The 20,106-nt window shown below is 43.2% G+C and overlaps 1 non-coding gene across 1 annotated transcript; it reads left to right on the forward strand.

Moving 5' to 3' along the window:
• The first annotated feature begins 19,043 nt into the window (after positions 1 to 19,043).
• LOC113931667 lies at positions 19,044 to 19,130 on the forward strand. The gene has a single exon (XR_003522819.1). It is a non-coding gene; the product is annotated as a small nucleolar RNA SNORD35 (small nucleolar RNA).
• Positions 19,131 to 20,106: the final 976 nt, after the last annotated feature.

Genomic DNA, 20,106 nt, shown 5'->3' on the forward strand with positions numbered 1-20,106 from the left:
TCCCGCCCCCGGTTAAGTCCTTCGCGAGGCAGAGGTAGCGAAGGTGCCGTGGGACTGCAAGGAGGCCCGGCGTCCACGCCCGGAAGCCAGCCCTACGCCTTGTTCAAGGCCGCTCTCAGCCGCAGGCCCCTCTTCCGGGAGGCCTTCCCTGGACCGGCGGGCTACGGCCCTTCAGGATTCTCATTACGTCTTGATACTTTGCTTTTCATGTCCCTTTTACCACTTAACAATAGTGGCTGTTTCATGCCTGCCACCACACCACCGCCTTAGGCAGAATTAAATGTGGCTATGTTTCACGCCCGCCCCGCACCCGTTGGACAGGCTTAATTGTCACGTCACTAAATCTCTGTTAGATGGCCCACCGCACCGCCTCCGCCCACACTCCCATCTCCCCACCCTTAAACTGTCTTTTGAACACCTTTGGACAGGAATGTTAGGTCACTCCCTCTGTTTCGTGGCCTTCCGCCTCTCGTTCCCACCAACCTTCCCCTACCATCTTCCCACCTGAGGCCATCACATTTGGACAAGATTAAGTCATTGACTGTTTCGTGCCACCACAACCACCGTTGGACTGTATCAATTCTAACATCACTGACACTTGGTTTCGTGCCTCCCACCCCCATACTCTCTCTCATACCAATTGGCTGTTTCATACCACCACTACCACTGGAAGGGCTCAAATTAAAGGTCATTGGCATTATCTTTCATACCGCCTCACTCACCAGCACCACAACCACCACCACCATAGGACAGTTCCCTCTTTCAGGCTTCACCAACCTCCAGCACCACTACATTTGGATAGGAGTCTATGCTTACACTAGGTGTTGGGTATTTTTTCTCTGCATACCAGTGAACTTGAACTCGGGGCTCAGTATATGAAATCATGATTTCCTAATGGTGTATGAAGTACTGCTGACTTTAACCATTTTCACCAAACCTTATTTCTGGGAATGTATAAACATCAGTTAAAAGGAAAAGTAGAATGTTCTCTAAGGAAAGGTAAAAATGTAACTGGAGACCACTCTTTTGATCTGATTAGGCTGGTTTTCTCGTTGAATAAAATTATTGGTGTGTAGCTATTTAACTTTTGTGACTTCATTGGGTATTTATGCACCCAATTCTTTGCTTACCAGTTGCGTCTTTATTCTGAACTTAAAGAAAAGTAATACATACCCTCAAAGGCATCCAGTGGTCTGCCCATACTTCTAGATTTTCAAATACATCTTGATCATCTTGGTGGTGGTATGGTACATAGACTACCATGTCCTCTCCATTCAAACCAAAACCTAGAAGAGATGTACTGACAACCTCTTTAGCTGGGTACTTTGCCAGCCGAGCTAAGCAATCCCGTTAGTGTGCATGGGCAGACAAAAAGAAGACCCGCAGCCTGTGATTCTTCCAGTGACTTTTGCAGGTGCTACCCGGATGTCAGAGTGTACTTGGTGATGGCTGCGATAGTCAGTAAAGAGGAAGCTTCTCCCAACCTAAGCAGCAGAAGATCTTTCTGAGTTGGCACATCACTTGTGTCACTCTTTCCTTTTCCAGTGAACACAATCAGTGTATTCTGTTGATTTGATTACTTCAACTGTCATGTGACTAGTTTTACTTATGCTTCTCCAAAAGCTGGCGAAGTCCTAGAAGTTGGAGTGGGTGTGAGAGTCTGGTGTAATATATGAGAGTCTGGTGTAATGTAAATTGCACTAGTCCAGGGCTCAAATGACTGAGTTCTAAGCTTGGTTCTATCATTAACTGGCTGTGTGGCCTTAGACAAGTCACTTAGCCTTTCTCTGTCCCAGTTACCTCTTATGTCGGATGGAGATACCTGATTTCTCTCCCTGGCATCTGTGACAATCAAATGAAATAAAATAAAATAATATAAAAATAAAACATTGTTCTACCTCTTTCATACAGCAATACGTTTTTTTAAGCTAATAGTCTCATGTTAACTGGCAAAATTCAGAAGTTAAACCAGTGAGTTGATTTCAGTGCTGGTTATAGTTAGAAGGATCTTGAAAGAAATAAGTAGATCTTGATGAACTTTTTTCAATTCCTTGTACACACCAAGGTTTGCCTGGGCCCACTCCCAGTGACTCTCAAAGCAACATCCCTGGACCACCGGCAGGAACATCACCTGGGAACTTGTTAGAAATACAAACTCTTGGACCCCACCCCAAGCCTACTGAATGATAAACCCTGGGGGTGGGGCCTGGCAATCTGTGTTTTAACAAGCTTTGAGGGTTTTAAAGACATGGCCAAAAATTCTTTGATATTCCTCCCCCCAAGAGATGGAATTTAATTCTTCTCCCTTTGAGTGTGGGCTTGAGTTAGTACTCACTTCCAACAAATAGAGGATGGCCAGAAGTGATAAGATCTCACTTCAAAGATTAGGTTATAAAACGACTTCACTCTTACAAATACCTGACCGGTACTCCTCAAAACTATCAAGGTCATTAAAAACAAGGAACATCTGAGAAACTGTGACAATCAAGAGGAGCCTAAGGAGGCATGACAACTAAATATAATGTGCTATCCTGGATGGGATTCTGGAACAGATAAAAGGACACTAAATAAAAACTACAGAAATCTTTTTTTTCTTTTTTAAGATTCTTTTATTTACTTGACACAGGGAGCGAGAGTGAGAGAGAGCACAAGCAGGGGGAGTGGCAGAGGGAGAAGCAGGCTTCCAGCTGAGCAAGGAGCCCGACACGGGGTTCGATCCCAGGACCTGGGATCATGATCTGAGCTAAAGGCAGACGCTTAACCGACTGAGCCACCCAGGTGCCCCACAACTACAGAATTCTTAATAAAAGATAAACTTTGGACGAAATGTGTTTAATAATAATATATCAACATTTGTTCACAAATTTAATGAATGTAACATATAACGCAAGCTATTAATAGTAGGGGAAATGGAGCATAGGACATATAAGAACATTGTGTACTATCTTCTCAATTTTGCTGTAAATCTGAAACTGTTTGAAAAAAATAAAGCCAATTATACAATACACTATTAACTATGGTCATCATGTTGTACGTTATATCCCCAGAACTTATTTTAACTTATAACTAGGATTTTTGAAAGTTAAGAGTTGTTAAAAGTTCTTATCGAAAGGGGAAAAAACTGTAACTATGTGAGTTGATGGGTGTGAACTAAATATATTATGGTAATCGTCTGGCCATATATACATATACCAAATCATTATGTTGTACACCTTAAACTTATATAATGTTATATGTCAATTGTATCTCAATAAAACAGGGGAGAAAGCAGTATCTTTTGGTTACAAAATGTAAAATAAGGCATATTCAAAGAAAAAATGTAAGATTTTTTTAAAAGATTTTATTTATTTATTTGACAGAGAGAGACAGCGAGAAAGGGAACACAAGCCCCAGAGGGAGAGGGAAAAGCAGGCCTCCCGCCAAGCAGGGAGCCCGATGCGGGGCTCGATCCCAGGACCCTGGGATCATGACCTGAAATGAAGGAAGACACTTAACAGCTGAGCTACCCAGGTGCCCCAAAATATAAGATATTAATAAAAATATTTTATAACCATAGAATAACTACTGAACATTTAAAGAATATGTATTACCAAAAAAATAATAACGTGAAAATTAAAAAAATATAAAAAAATTGACTTCTCTCTTGGGGATTTTCTCTCTCTCCCTTGCTCTCCGTCTTTCTCTCTCAGAAGCCACCTGCCACACTGTGAGGCAGCCCTGTGGACAACCCCATGGGAGTGAGCCTGAAAGCAGATTTTTCCCTGGCACCTGGACTGGAACCTTGCGAGAGGTTCTGAGCCACAACCACTCAGCTAAGTGGCTCTTAGACTTCTGACCCACAGAAACTCTCATGGCTTGGTGTAATAAATGTTTGTTGTTTCCAGCTATTCAGTTTTTAAATACTTTGTCCGACAGTAATAGTCAACTCATCTGCATGCCCCGCAGGTGATTCTGACTCATGCTCAAGAGCGAGAACTGCTGTCCTACCCTAGGCACTCTCACCCAGCTCCCTGTTCCTTCTGGCTAATGCCTCAGACCTCAGCAGCCGCATCAACTTAGAAAACAAGGGAGGCCTTCCCTGACTAGGAAGGCAAATTGTTCCCCTTGCTACACTGTTCCTTGATTCTCTGTGCTTCTCATTGTAATACTCAAAACTGTTCGAATTTCAGAAATGTCTGTCTTCCACCCTAGACACAACACCTGTGATGGCTGAGCCCAAGTCTAGCTTCTCTCGCTGCTTTGCTACCATGTCCAGCATCAGGACCACTCACTAGGCCCACAATAAATATTTTTTAAATAAATGAAAACCAACAACAGGAACAGTAAAAACCACCCCAAATCACATTCCTTCCTGTCAGCTCTCAATGGGAAACAAAGGCAAGGACAGTATTCTGAGTAATTCAGGCAATAATGGGCAATTTATCAAATCATAATTTGATAAAGCCAAAAGCCGAAATGAAGTGCAATAGATGAGAGGAAAAAATAACCCCTGATTATCTCATCATCAATCACTAGTGGGTGGATCTTGTTATAAAACGCCTCCACCGACATTTGACTTGGCTATGAACTCCTGGTGTCCCTGTGTCTCCCTCCTTCTCCCTTTACTCTCAAATGACATATTTTAAAAGCACCTACCATGTGCTCTGTGAAAGGACCTATGTTTGTCTATTCGCGTAAGTCTGATGAAGGAATCATATCCTCATTTTACAGGTGAGCGAACTAAGACATAGAAAGGTTAAAATAATTTAAGCTTACACAGCTTGTATATGACAGTCCAAATTTGAATCCAGGTATCCTGACTCTCAATTCCATGTTTTTTGATACCAGCCTGCATTTTAAAAATAGACTTTATTTATTTATTTTTAACATTTTAAAATATTTTTAAAAGATTTATTTTAGAGAGAAGAGAGTGCACATTTGCATGAGTTGGGGGGAGGGGCAGAAAGAAAGGCAGAAGAAGAGAATCTCAAGCAGACTCCTTGCTGAGCATTGAGCCGGACATGGCACAACCCCCCATGACCCTGTGATCATGACCTGAGCCAAAACCAAGAGTCAGATGCTTAACCGACTGAGCCCCCCAGGTGCCCCAAAATAGACTTTATGTTTTTTAAAGCATTTTTAGGTTCACAGCAAGATGGAGTGGAAACTACAGGGAGTTCCCACACACGTCCTGTCTCCCCCCACCACGCACACACACACAGCCTCCCCCACCATCACCACCCCGCACCAGACTGGCACATTTGCTACAATCAGTGAACCTGCATCAACACATCATTATGAACCATTATGAACCAAAGTCCGCATTTTACTATTCACTCCTGGTGCTATACATTCTGTAGCTTTGGACAAATGTACTGCCCTAAAAATTCTCTGTACTCTGTCTACACATCCCTTCCTGCTAACCCCTGGCTGGCGTTGAACTTTGTACTGTCTCCATAATTTTATCTTTCCCAGAATGTCATACAGTTGGAATCATACAGCCTTTTCAGATTGGTTTCTCTCACTTAGTAATATGCATTTAAAGTTCAACCATGTCTTTTTGTGGCCTGATAGCTCATTTCTTTTTAGGTGTGAATAATATTCCGTGGTTTGGAGGGAGCACAATTTATTTACTCATTAACCTATTGAAGGAAATTTTCATTATGTCCAACACTCACCAGCCCACCTTTTGATTCGAAGAGTGGAAAGTTAAGAGTGCGAAGATGAGTGGGATTTGAAGCAGTAGCTCTATTTTTCCAAGTGCCCAGATTCACGATTCTTTTGACAAACTACTCCGGGTGGTACAAATCCTCTTCAAGTCCATTTACCCTGTCCTTTTGTCTCTAACAAAGGAGGGTTTTCAGTCTACTACTGTGGTCGCTCTCTTCCCCCTTTCCCCCCCCAAAAAGATTTTAAGCACAGGAATGGTGTGGCAGGATAATTTATGAAGAAATTAAATCTGTGGTTTGTTCTTGTACCTCTTGGAGGAGCAACAGAAAGAGGTAGCTGATCTTCCCTGACCTATAAGACAATGGAGCCTTCAGGTCTGAGCTCTGGGCTGCTGTGCTGTTTTTGGAAAACAGGACTGAAAACAGAAGTTGGAAGATATGAGACATTTTGGTAATCTCTGTAAATTAATTCCCTCTTCTCTTGGTAAGTACCTCCACTTTTGTTTATTGCCCATGCAGTGGATTTGTGCTGGGGACGGGGGGGGGGGGGGGGGTGGGAAGAGCCTCCTTTGTAGTAATTTTTTTTTAAGATTTTATTTATTTATTTGACAGAGAGTGTAAGCAAGCACAAGCAGGGGGAGAGGGGCAGAGGGAGAAGGAGAGGCAGGCTCCCCACTGAGCAAGAAGCCTGACGCGGGGCTCGAACCCAGGACCCTGGGGTCATGACCTGAGCTGAAGGCAGATGCTTAACCGACTGAGCCACCCAGGCGCCCCTGTCATAATGAAATATATGGCTCAATCTAAAAATTAGTGGTTCGGGGATGGGTACACAACCCAATTTAGGTCAATGAGAAAGGAGGAGACATTTCCTGGAGGCTTCTGTGAAAGAAACTTGCTTGCTATTGAGAGGGAGCTTCTGGAAGAATCTCTCTTCTCTTTCTACCTTCTCCCCATCTCTGAGTGCATGCAACTAAGCATGTAGCATCAGAGCTGACAACCGTCTCGTGACCAGGGTGAAGCCGACTTTGTAGAGAGCAGAGCAGAAATGAGAAGAGACAGGGTCCCTGATGATGTTGTCAGGTGACTAAATCAAACCAACCCCGAAGCTTCCTCTGAACCGCCAGTTATATAGGCCAGGACACCTCCTTTACAGTTTGGGTCAGGTTGGGGAGATTTGTGTTGCTTAGGGTGAAAAGTATCAGAGCCATCACACTAAGCGGTTCTCCAGATACCTTGCATATACACATGAGACTAGCTCCCCACTGATGGCTGTTGTTGGGTGTCTTTGCCAGCCCTGCACATGGGAATTCAAACCCAGATTTAATCTTATTTTAAAAAATAAAGAAAGGTACTGTTTCCTGTGCACAAGTTATGAAACAAAATTACATCCTATAATATCCAGAAGGAAAAGACAATAATGGAAAACGGTTAAGTAAATCATGGCACATGTACTCAGTGGACCATCAGACTGTTAAAAATGTGTTGTAGGAAGTCTATATGAGAACATGGAAAATGCAAATATTATAAGTGGGTAAAAGCAAGATACAAAATGATGTATTAAATTTGAGCTCTGCTACGAAGAGATCACAAAAACTTCATGGAAAAATTCTGAAAGGAAACAGCAAAATGCCAATAATACAAGAACCACCAAAGAGTGTTTTGAGTGATACCATGGTTAGGTTGACATTTAGGAGATCCTTGGAGTCTCTGGGTGGGAACACAATCCAAAAATATGAACCCAGAATAGGTAACATGAAAGGCCTTATTCAGCTCTCCTTTACCCCAAAAGATGAAAGTTAATTATATAGCAACTTGCAGAATCTACTGCTCTTTTTATACAAATCGTGATCTTATCAGTTTCTATTAATATTTACTTAGTGCCCATAATTAACTGAGCATGAACCATTATTTGCAGTGGACTCTGACATCTAAGATGCCACCCATTATCTGGAAAACTTGGCGTTTCTCACATGAGCAAGTTGAGCACAGCCCTCATCCGTCCAAGCTGTTGGCCGAGGTGCAGCCTCTCCCCCAGTCTCTACCATCACGACCACCGAATGTGAACCCGACAGGAGACTTGAGTCAGTTCCAAAGTTACTAAGACTTCCTTCCATCCAGGAGGCTTGTGTAGCATCCAGGAAGGACTCTTCTCCAGCGTGCTGGAGTTTTATTGTCAGCCCCAACTCTTTCCACCCTTCCCTCCCTCCAATTATTCTAATTTTCTGGAGGTTTGAAAGCTTTGAGGAAAAGAAAAACAGTCCTTTCTCCCAAGGAGACTGGAGACCTCTGCTCTAGGATAATGTGACCTGTGTCCCGTCTATGAGACAACTATAAATTAGTGATAGTAAAGGAAAAGTAATGGGGTCATTCGCATCCCACTGTTTGAATTGTGCACTAGAATAGAACTGAAGAGGCCAGATTTCAAAATCTAAAGAGATTCACTCTCCTTAGAAGTGCTAAAGCTGCGCTGCCCAACTCAGCACCACTAGCCAAGTGGGGCTCTTGAGCCCTTGAAATGCGCCGATCCAACTGAGACGTGTTGTTAAGTGTAAAATTCACATGGGATTTCGAGGATTCAGTATGCCAAATAAATAAATAAATAAATAAATAAATAAACGAACACAAACTATCTCATCAATAATTTTTATACGGATTACATGTTGAAATGGTAACATGTTAGATACACCAGTTAAATAGGTTAGATCAGATATATTATTAAAATTAATTTCATTTTTTTTGTTCGCTTTTAAGTGTGGCTTCTAGGAAATGTAAAATTACATCTGTGCCTTGCATTTGGGGATCATGCTAAATTTCAATGAGATAAGTGCTGTGCCAGATATACTGCAGGGTGTTCCTCACACTCCTGTTTCCATAGAAAAGGTAACTAACATTTGCTGCTGGGCTTCTTTGTTCCACAGCTGGTTAGGAGCAGTCTGCTCTTTTAATCCCTTATAGCAGCCCCGCAAGGCACACGTGAATTTACCTACTTACAGATGAGAAATCTGAGGCTCAGACAAGTTCAGGAATTTGCCCACGGCTGTCCACTGATGTATGGTAGAGCCAGGAAATCCAACACTGGATTACTGTTCGGGGTGTGATCCAGTTGCCAAGGCTTTTGTCTCTGCCATGACTTGAAGACCGATATGAGAAGAAGAAGCGATGCCAAAGAAATGCAAGCAGATGAGTTCTCTAAAACTCAAATCACTTTGCACAGACAAGCCTCATTAAAAAATGGGACTACACCTCCCTTGTCCTAGATGCCAATTCGACAAACACGTGACTGGTGACAAGTGATACAGCCTAACACCGTAACTAACACCCACCTGTGAGTGGGTGCTGTTGAAGAGCTAGACTTTCCCCACTTGGAAAAGAAAGATTCCTGTATTTGTTGATACTTTTCAATGTAGAGGGAAGAAAAATTTGCTACTTAGCCCCATGAATGACAAATACACAGTGCTGCTGTGAATGTTATTTTTCGGATGGGTTTATAGATTCCATGAGAATGTTTAACACTACAAAATAATACAAATTGATTAAACTAATTTATACTCCTAGGGATGAATAAGAGGTTTGGTCAATCCATATCCTCCTCTTCAAAACTTGGTATTGTCAGACAGCTTCAATGACTGCTCTAGGTTTTGGTTTGGATGTTGGATTCATGAGTGTTCACATTTGTTTGTGTATTTATTTAAAGAGGGAGCCATGTATGAACCTGTGTATCTTGAGCCCAGGATTACAGTTAATTCAGTTCTATGTAACGATGGACCCCCTTTGAAAACAGTACAGTCGTAGCATACTGATCAGATTCTATAAATGCATGCTATCGGATTCCATAAACACCTCAGCCCAGTTAGGGACTCAAAGATCCAGCCTCAGTCCAGATACCATTCGGAGCTGGACAGGATCTGTTCTCTCTCCAGAGAACCCTTCCCTTCACCCTGTCTCCACCTGACAAGTATCATCCAACTCAGCCTGAAAAGTTCCCCTTTGCTCCATATAGTTTCCCTTCCCAAGAAAACATAACTCTTCAGCATCCCGTTCCCTCAAGACTCTGCTCTTTCCTAGCAGTGACCCCAAGTTCAACCTTTAGGCACCATAGCCAAGGAGCTAGATCAATACTTCTGGTTGTGTGGCCCTTTGGGCATTCCTTGTGATACCAGGCAAGCCATCACCAGTCCCCACGGAGGTGGAGGATCAGCCTTAGATACTGGTAATCCCTACTTGGTCATCCCGCAAGATTAGGCCGTTCTACTATGTACTGACTGTGTGGTCTTAAGTGAGTTAGCTAACGGCTCTGAGCTTTGGTTTTCTCACCTGGGAAATGGGAGTGATAAAACCTCCTTTAAAGATTTGTTGTGAGAAGTGGAGATGGTACCCTCCTGGCCAGAGGAAGCTTTCAATCATGGGCACTGTGGCTGTTCGATACATTTGAGCAGGACAGCATAGCCTAGTAGACCCCTGACCCCGAAGTCCCAGGGCTAGATCTGCCACTAAGTAGCTCTGTGGATTTGGGGAAATTGCTTTATCTTTCCATGCCCAGTTCCTCATATGTAAAGTGAGAGGGCTGGACTTCAGCTGATCTCTAGAAAAAAGATCATGAGTCTCTAACTCTAACTACAGTACTCAATTATTTATCAATGCCAATGTAGTCACCTGCTGCTATCTTTCATCAGCTACTAACTTATTCAACAAATCCTGAGGGAAGAGTTAGCATAAGCACTTTCCCAGAAAACAAGAGAAAATAATGTTGTTTTACTCGAGGGAATAATTTCCTAACCTGGAGGGTGAAGGAAATAGTGAAAGCGGGAAATAACTACCCCCAAATGTACAAGTGAAAGCTATGTTAATGTTCAAAGCCAAGTTCAGAACTCTGATATTATTCTCCAATTATTTTTTCACCACACAAGCTTATTGCATGAGTCAGAGCTGTATTTTGTTTCTCCTTGTATAACCCTTTTCTTCTTTTATTCCTCTCCCTCAAAATGGCTTCATTCTTTCACTGTGGCTGTGGTGTGTGTGTGTGTGTGTGTGTGTGTGTGTGTGTGTGTGTGAATGTTCGCGCATGTGCGTGTGCGCACGCACGTATGCATGTGTTTTCCTTGTCAGGATTCCTGTTGTTGCTCTGGTTTCAGTGAGAAAAGTCACTTTGGTCTTGAGTAAGTTTTATTTGGCAGCATAGTCCAAGCAACACCCGTTCCCATTCTTATGCTCTGTTGCCTCATAAAAGTGGAGGAGGTTGGACTCCTCTATGAACCTCATAGTCATGGTCAGGGAATTCCATCTGAATTATATGTAAGCTGGATTTCAGTAGACAAAAAATAGAGGAACATTTTGTCTTACCATTATTTGAATCCTCAACCCGGAGCAACTCTTTGGCTCTTCCAATAGCCTTCCTGGCTTCTCACAAGGGAGGAGACTTGTACCCTCCCCTCACACTTCTCCATGAAGTCACTCACCGAATACACTATTTTTGTTTGCTCACAGGACTGGCCATGTTCCATGAAGAACCACTGCATACACACCTCCTTTGTTTGTAGTAATGTTTTTTTTAAGATTTTATTTATTTATTTGACAGAGAGTGTAAGCAAGCACAAGCAGGGGGAGAGGGGCAGAGGGAGAAGGAGAGGCAGGCTCCCCACTGAGCAAGAAGCCTGACGCGGGGCTCGAACCCAGGACCCCGGGGTCATGACCTGAGCTGAAGGCAGATGCTTAACCGACTGAGCCACCCAGGCGCCCCTGTCGTAATGAAATATATGGCTCAATCTAAAAATTAGTGGTTCGGGGATGGGTACACAACCCAATTTAGGTCAATGAGAAAGGAGGAGACATTTCCTGGAGGCTTCTGTGAAAGAAACTTGCTTGCTATTGAGAGGGAGCTTCTGGAAGAATCTCTCTTCTCTTTCTACCTTCTCCCCATCTCTGAGTGCATGCAACTAAGCATGTAGCATCAGAGCTGACAACCGTCTCGTGACCAGGGTGAAGCCGACTTTGTAGAGAGCAGAGCAGAAATGAGAAGAGACAGGGTCCCTGATGATGTTGTCAGGTGACTAAATCAAACCAACCCCGAAGCTTCCTCTGAACCGCCAGTTATATAGGCCAGGACACCTCCTTTACAGTTTGGGTCAGGTTGGGGAGATTTGTGTTGCTTAGGGTGAAAAGTATCAGAGCCATCACACTAAGCGGTTCTCCAGATACCTTGCATATACACATGGGACTAGCTCCCCACTGATGGCTGTTGTTGGGTGTCTTTGCCAGCCCTGCACATGGGAATTCAAACCCAATTCAAAACAATTGCTCTGAAATGTCAATTCACTCACACTCCCTGGAGACACAAAATCTCTCCAACACCAGGAGACCCAAAGGAAGAAAGAGAATGAGAGGGTGAGTTCATGGGTCCAGTCTCAGAATAAGCAAGAATGGAGACAGGGATGGCTGCTAGCAAGGCCCAGAGAGCTAAGAGAAAGAAGGAGTGATGGAGTGATTCTGGCCAAAGGTGACAAGTGAACAAGGAGATACGGTTAAGGCCCCGGCAGTCTGGAGCCGCGTCCACCACCTACCTCTGTCTTTCTGGGCCGGGGAAGTACCGCTGCGCATGCGCAGTGGCGGTGGCGGTGGCGGCGGGGCACGTAATTCAGCCGGTCGCGAGCAACAGTTTCCCTCCGGCCTTCTCACTGGTTCTTAGCTTTTCCTGAAGACCCTGTTCCGACCAGCGTCTGCCAGAAACACTTAGAAGAGATGGCAGTTCCTAGGTGCCATCCCCTTTCCTCCACCACACCAAATTCATGCTGAGGTCACCAAAGATCTTCATGTCCCAGGAATACTTCTTAGTTCTTATTTTTATCTCACGGCCACTCCCTCCTTTTTGCAAAACTCTTTTCCTTTCAGTTCAGTGGCTCCACACCCTCCTTGTTTTTCTCCTGGTTTTCTAGTCACTTCCCGGTCTTTTCTCTGCCCTCTGCTTCCTTTGAGATTGCTAGGCCCTCCGCTTACCAGCTTCTCCCTTCCTCGCCAGCCTCCACTGTCCCCAGACCTTCACTTACCATTGAAATTCTGACTCCTAAGTTTAAATCTCCTGCCCCTGTGTAGGCAAATGCCTACTTGACATTTCCACCTGAATGTCTCAGTGGCCCCTTCAAGTTATCCAGGTCCAAAGTCATACTTCCGATCTTCCCACCAAAATTCTTCTCTTCCAGCATTGTTCCCTTCCTTAGAAAATGGAAATTCTGCTGACAGAGTTGCTTCATCTACGAACCTAGGCATCATCCTTAACACCTCCCTCTCTGTCACCTCTCACACTCCATCAATCATCAAATCTTTTGATTCTCTGTCCTATATATCTATCTCTTGAACCCTTCTGCTTCTCTCCATCCTGACTGCCACCATCCTGACCAGAGCTACCTTACTTCTTACCCAGGCTGTGTCCTTAATAACTGGTCTCTTGGTATCTTCTCTTGCCCCTCAATCCATTCTTTCATCCACTATAGCCTAAGTGATCTTTAAAAGTGTAAATATGGACATACCACCGTCCTTCATTGGCCTAGAAGGCCCTGCCTAGCCCAGGCCCTAGTCACCCCTCCATCTCCTCTTGTACAGCATCAACCCTTGTTCCGTTGGCTCCAACAATACTGGACTTAGTTTAATTCCTTAAAACACAACACTTTGCTTGCCTACAGCTTTTGGAAAAGCTCTTCCATCTTTCTTCAAGGCTCCTTCCACCCCCACTGACCCGAGACAGCTAACTCCTACTCATCCTTAGAATCTGCCTTATTAAACATCACATCCTCAGGGAAACCTTCCCTGACCATCCAGAAGGAGTAGATCTCCTTTTAATCATTCTCCAAGTGCCATGAAGTACTTCACAGCACACTGCATACCTGAGTTAATTAATAGCAATTTTTGTTTTAATGCCAGTCTTCTTCCTGTGGCTCCGAGTTCCATATTGGCAGAGCCCATGTCTGTTTGTCCACCACCAAGGTCTCAAAGAGCAAAAATTTATTCTCTTACAATTCTAGAGGTCAGAAGTCCTAAAATCAAGGGATCAGCAGGGCTGCATTCTTTCTGAAAGCTCTAAAGGAAAATCTATGCCTGTGCCTTTTCTGCTTTCTAGAGGCTTCCCTCCTATAAGAACCTTTGTAATGACACTGGGCCCGTCCAGATAATCCAGAATCATCTCCCTGACTCAAGACCCTTAGCTTAATCCTATCTGCAAAGTCCCTTTAGCCATGTGAAATAACATAGTCACAGGTTCTGGGGATAAACAGGTGGACACCTTTGGGTAGGGGCATTCTTCTGCCTACCACACCTCCTATGCCCCAGAGGGTAAAATTTTTGCCAAGTTTTCTGGAACAAATCCTGAACTTTGCTTCAAAATATCACACACCATACACACTCTGTACATATCCTGATCCTGACCACGTTACAACTCTCTTTCTCCTAGACCCCCTTGAATATTAGCTTTGATTAGTCAGTCCTCGCGTATGCTCATATACTCCATAGTGTCCACATATACACAGTCCTCAGGGGCGCTTAAAATATCCTTCCAGATTTCTGTCCCCTTGGTGAGGAAGGCAGAGCCATGGTGTGGGGAAGGAATGAAGCTGGTGAAGCAGTTGAAGTGACTTTGCCTTGTTTGACGCCAGAGTCTACCCTCCCAGCTGCAAGTCTCCCTTCCAAGCTGTCCCTTTCTTGAGAAAGTGGCTGAGGGGATGGTCACAAGCTCTCTCATGTGGAAGAGTCTCAGCAAGAAGCCGTGGCTGAACATTTTTAGATACGTTTATAATTTGTACAACAATGTTCAGAAAGTGCACAAATATTTGGCAATGAGTGTGAAAACAAAAAGAGTTTCATGATCCAAATAATTTGCATCTTAAACACTTGACTTAATGGGTATGAAGATTCTGGAGATGAGAGAGCCTGATCCTCAAGGTGCTATACGTACAGACTGTTCACCTCAGAGCTGGGGTGGGTGGAAACACTCAGGCCTGGGCATAGTCTCTTGTCTTGTGTTACAGTTGCCATTACATGCTTTTCCTGTTATGGGAATCAAATGGAAGATATTGCTTCTGGCAGCACTCAATGTCCTAGCGAGGAGTCAATCTCTTGTTCCCAGCAGGCACAATTTGGTTTTTTGAGGAAGCAAAGATGGGTGTGTTTTTCTCTCATGGCATCTATTCTCCCTGTAGTAACTGCTTCTCAGTTCTTCAATCCTTGGTCTCTTCTAGACATTATTGCTTTATGGGTGTTCTGGTTTTTCCCCAAGTTCTGATTCTTCACCCATGAAAGATTTCCAAGGGACAAGAAGCAACTGAAAACACTTTTTCTATACTCTTCTTACCTTTATTCATTAAAATAATAACCATCCCTACCAAGGAAACCTCTAGGTAAGTTGTGCTAAGTTAGCACTCCCTGAGATAGACACCACCCTTAGTGTGATCTCGTCATGATGTTTTAGAGCTTGGAGGCTAGAGATCATCGTCCACCCCCTCCCTCATTTTACAGATGAGGAAGTTAAGGTATAGACACCTAAGGAAACTGTCCAAGGACATACAGGTCAGGGCTATTGACAGTTTCATAAAGCCATAAAAAGTATCAACCAAGATTCTACATATCCAGTTGATAACAATCACAGATACAGCTTCCATGTAATAAATTCAGTCTTCATGGTTTTAAAGTTTTGTGATCGTTCGACCTGAGCTAGGCCAAAGTTTACTTCAAACACTCTATGAAAGAAAAGCTTATTAAGCAATTAATGGTGTAAAAAGATCATAGAACATAGAGTTTACCTAGGTCTACTAACAAACTATTTAGAGGACACTTGCTTTTAGCTGCACGCAACTATACTTCTGATTTAAAAACCAATCGTTAAAATGGGCCTTGCAAAACCAGCCTAGACTCATCTTGTTAATTATTTAATCCCTATTATATACTTGCAATTTTAAAAATTATTTCTTTTAAACAATGAGCCTGAGAACTTTCATTGATCAAGCCTGATTATCCCTTCTATTGACTCAGAATTAGAAGGGTTTAGCTGCAGGGCTTCAAAGTGAATCAGAAATTGTGTGACAAGGCCAACTCTTCCAGAACAAATGCCTTCATTCACCTTAAGTGAATCTTGGATGCTTTTGCTTTGATGAATAGGGAGGGCGGAGCATTCAGGAATTTGTTTTTCCCCACCACTACGGATGCACTACTTTTAATGGCAACCCCTATTTATATACATCAAAATTTCTTCAGATGAAAACTGACAAGATAAGTCACTACCAGGTACTAGGTGTTCGGAGGAAGTCCCTTGCCCTTCCTCCCTGCAGCCCCACACACCATTCTTGTAGGTTATCCTATTCTGTCACTCAGCTCTCTGGGAAATAGCCAATGTGACAAGATTTGGATTAAACTCTGGACCCCTAAGCAAGACATTCAAGAAAAGTCTAATTTTTTCTTAATTGCAAAATCAAACCAATTCTTAGTGGAAAGTTCTTTCCCTCATTTAGGACAGGGAATATTATCCAGTGCTAGGTACTTGTCAGAGAATCTGGCTTTGAGCTGGTTCCCTGCTTTGAAAAGACATTTTTGTGTTCCCCATGATTTTGTCTCCCTCCTTCCTTCCCTTGTATCTAGGCTCTCCAGGTAAAATACAGGGCGCCCAGCGGAAGGTGAATTTCAGATAAACAACACCTAGGTTTTTAGTACAAGTATGTCCTATGCATTATTTGGAACGTATTTCTACTTTAAAAACCTATTTGTTGATTATCTGAAATGCAAGTTTCACTGGGTGTCCTGTGTTGATTATCTGTTTGGCTCTTCGTTTTTCTAACAATCAGCAAAACTCTTTTTTAAAAAAAAGAAGAGAGGGCGCCTGGGTGGCTCAGTTGGTTCTTTGTTCTTTCTCCTAAAATTTTCTTCAGTGGGCTTTCTTCCCAATTTCATTCCCCTCTTTAAGGACAGTTTTTTCCCCCCTTTACCTTCTGCTCTTGTTTGGTGGTGGCAGGGTATTAATTTTTAGTGATTTTGGATTGTGATGGGCAGTACCAGGCTTCTGTATAAAGGGGCTCAGAGCCACACTTCAGGTAAAATTTGAATAGGGCCTGTGTGAAGCCATCTCTTCTTTTTTCATTTTTTTTTAAGATTTTATTTATTTGACAGAGAGAGAGAGAGACAGAGAGAGAGAGAGAGAGAGCGAGCACAAGCAGGGGGCGTGGGAGAGGGAGAAGCAGGCTTCCCGCGGAGCAGGGAGCCTGATGTAGGGCTTGATCCCAGGACCCTGGGATCATGACCTGAGCGAAAGGCAGACACTTAAAGACTGAGCCACCCCAGGCACCCTTTCTCTTCTTTTTTTAAATTTATTTATTTATTTTTTTAAAGATTTTTTATTTATTTGAGAGAGAGAGAATGAGAGATAGAGAGCACGAGAGGGAAGAGGGTCAGAGGGAGAAGCAGAGTCCCCACCGAGCAGGGAGCCCGACGCGGGACTCGATCCCGGGACTCCAGGATCATGACCTGAGCCGAAGGCAGTGGCTTAACCAACTGAGCCACCCAGGCGCCCTCTCTTCTTTTTTTTTTTTTTTTAAAAAGGATTTTATTTATTTATTTGAGAGAAAGAGAGAGAGCACCAGCGGGTGGGGGCAGAGGGAGAAGCAGACTTCCCACTGAGTGGAGAGCCCGACACGGGGCTCTCAATCCCAGGACCCTGGGATCATGACCTGAGCAGAAGGTAGATGCTTCAGCAACTGAGCCACCCAGGTGCCCCAAGCCACCTCTTCTGAAGTTCTGCCTTCAGCAAGTACCCCTTTGAGTTAAGCATTGCCTTCTCTAACTGGTACTTCTAAAACACCTCTGGGAAACATTAACACAAGTTACTAATAGCTTAGTAGAAATAGTAGTAATGATTTTTAAATTTTATCTCCATCTATTTTTTAAAGTAAAGTCCTCTTTGGAAGTAGAACATGCATATAGAAGTATGTCCAGTTAATAAATGCACAGCTGAATGAATTTTCCCAAAGTGAACATACTCAGGTAACTAGCATCCAGATCAAGAAATACAACATTAGGAGGGAAATCTTGTCACATGCTACAATATGGATGAAACTTGAAGGACATCAAAAGTGTGTGAAATAAACCAGTCACCAAAGGGTAAATACTGTATGATTCCACCTGTATAAAGTATCTAAAGTAGTCAAATTTATAGAAATAGAAAGTAGAATGGTGTTACCAGGGGCTGGGGACAGGAAAAACGAGTTATTGCTTAATGGGTAGAGAGTTTCAGTTTTACAAGATGAAAAAGTTCTGGAGACCTACTTTACAACAATGGGAATACACTTAACACTACTAAACTGCACACTTAGAAACAGTTAAGGTGGTAAATTTTATGATATGTATTTTTCACCACAATAAAAAAAAAAAAGAAACACAATATTACCAGCTCCCCAGAAACCCTCATGCCCCTTCCCAGTCACTTCTGCCTGTCCAGGATAACCACTATTCTGATCTCCAGAAAAAGCCTGTCTGCTCTTAAAAAAAAACCCTGGAGTTAGTTAGAAAAAACGTGTATCAGCCCCCCTTCCTTCTGACGGGGGTTTGATCAAATCAGACATGGATTTGATCGTGCCTCCCACATTGCCTGACATACAGCAGAAGTAGCTCAAGGGGCGCCTGGGTGGCTCATTCATTAAGCGTCTGCCTTCGGCTCAGGTCATGATCCCGGGGTCCTGGGATCGAGTCCCCGCATCGGGCTCCCCGCTCAGCGGGAAGCCTGCTTCTCCCTCTCCCTCTGCCTGCCGCTCCCCGACTTGTGCGTGTACTCTCTCTGTCAAATAAATAAATAAAATCTTAAAAAAAAGAAAAGTAGCTCAAAAACGCTTGCCGATTCCAAGTGCATTGAGAGCCTTAGGCTTGCTGGCCCGAGAGGTGCTGAGGGGAGGGAAGGAAAGGGCACCTGAGAAAGAAGATACAAGTCCTGGAAACGCCAGGTGCTCTGCAATCTTGCCAAAGGATAGCCCTGCATACTCATTACAGGTTTATTCACTGATGATGCATTTTTTTTTCCTTTTTCACTGTGTTGACAACATGACCTGTAGGTTCGTATTTGAATCCAGCTCAAAGTATATATTTATTTTTTTGTTACTGTGTGCACAGCACTAAGTGCTTATTTTCTTACCCAGGGTGTTTATTGCCACTATGTACTGCATGAGACAAAACGGATGTGCTTGCTCATGCCTGCCTCCACATTCCTCAGGGGCAAATTCTAAACTCAAGGAAACGGAGGTTCGCCTCATTTTACAACTGTCATAATATTTGAGCCACCGGACTTTTTGAGTAAGTCCTTTTCCAAGAGGGCACCAGATGTTCCGATGAACAAAATAACAATGCTGCAAGAACTGATCAAGAAAATGGATACAATTCAGCAGATGATGGCTTTTTCTCATGATGGGATGTGGCTGCCACTGTGGGCAGTGGCAGTAATGCCAATGGCTCAGCGGATGCCAGGAAGGAAAAAAGGAGGAAAAAAAAAAGAAAATGGATAAAATTGTTATTTGGGGCCACAAATGGTAGTGACTGGGGCAGAGTTCAACAATCTACTTATAGTCTTGAAGCCAAGGTAATATGATGCGCCACTCTTTGATGTCAGACTGCAGGCAGATATGCTGGGGACCTTGGAGACAGAAATGGTATTGTCATATTATGCTAAGGATGACTTATTTGTATTAGTTATTGGGTCTCAGACCCAATGATTCCTTTAATAACATATATTCAGTAGCCCTCCTGTACTAACCTGAAATGAAACCCATAGGGGACACCACATATCGCTATGCATAATTGTAAAGGAAAAAAAATCAACATAATACCCTGGCAGAAAGGACAAATAAAAAGAAAGTAATGTATAATAAAATAACATGCCCCTCAAAATGTAAACTCTCAGGCATGGCCATCCTAGAAGACAAAATAAAGTAGCCAGATGCTTACACTATCACAGCATCAGTGTGAGGGACGGCTCAAGGCCAAGACTGACACAGGTGGGCTTTAGCGGCAACTCAAACGGCGAACTCAGTACTGCCCATGGTGCTGTGACTTCCCAACATGGTGAACAACTTTGGGGAAATTCTAAGCAAAACTAAAGGCAAGCATCCTTCAATTTATACTGTGCTTGCTGTCTTGGAAAATTAGGTGTTTATTTTCACCTACATGACAGTTCCACAGGATATTTGAAAGTCATTCAGAACATGGGATGATTTACAGTTCTAGCATCTCTGGCCCCACCCTTTAAATGTCAACAGTGCTCCCCAATCATTTTGACAACAACAACAAAAATGCCACCATCGATTTCTTAAATCCACCCCTACCCCAGGACAATACCACCTCCCATTTAGTATCCCTGATTTGGAGTAACATCTTTTATTTGCAGAAGCATTTTTTTTTAAATCTTAAAACACATCACTCATAAAATGATCCATAGCCTCAGCAATTT

This window comes from Zalophus californianus, chromosome X (genome assembly GCF_009762305.2).
Source record: "Zalophus californianus isolate mZalCal1 chromosome X, mZalCal1.pri.v2, whole genome shotgun sequence".
Classification (NCBI taxonomy): Eukaryota; Metazoa; Chordata; class Mammalia; order Carnivora; family Otariidae; genus Zalophus; species Zalophus californianus.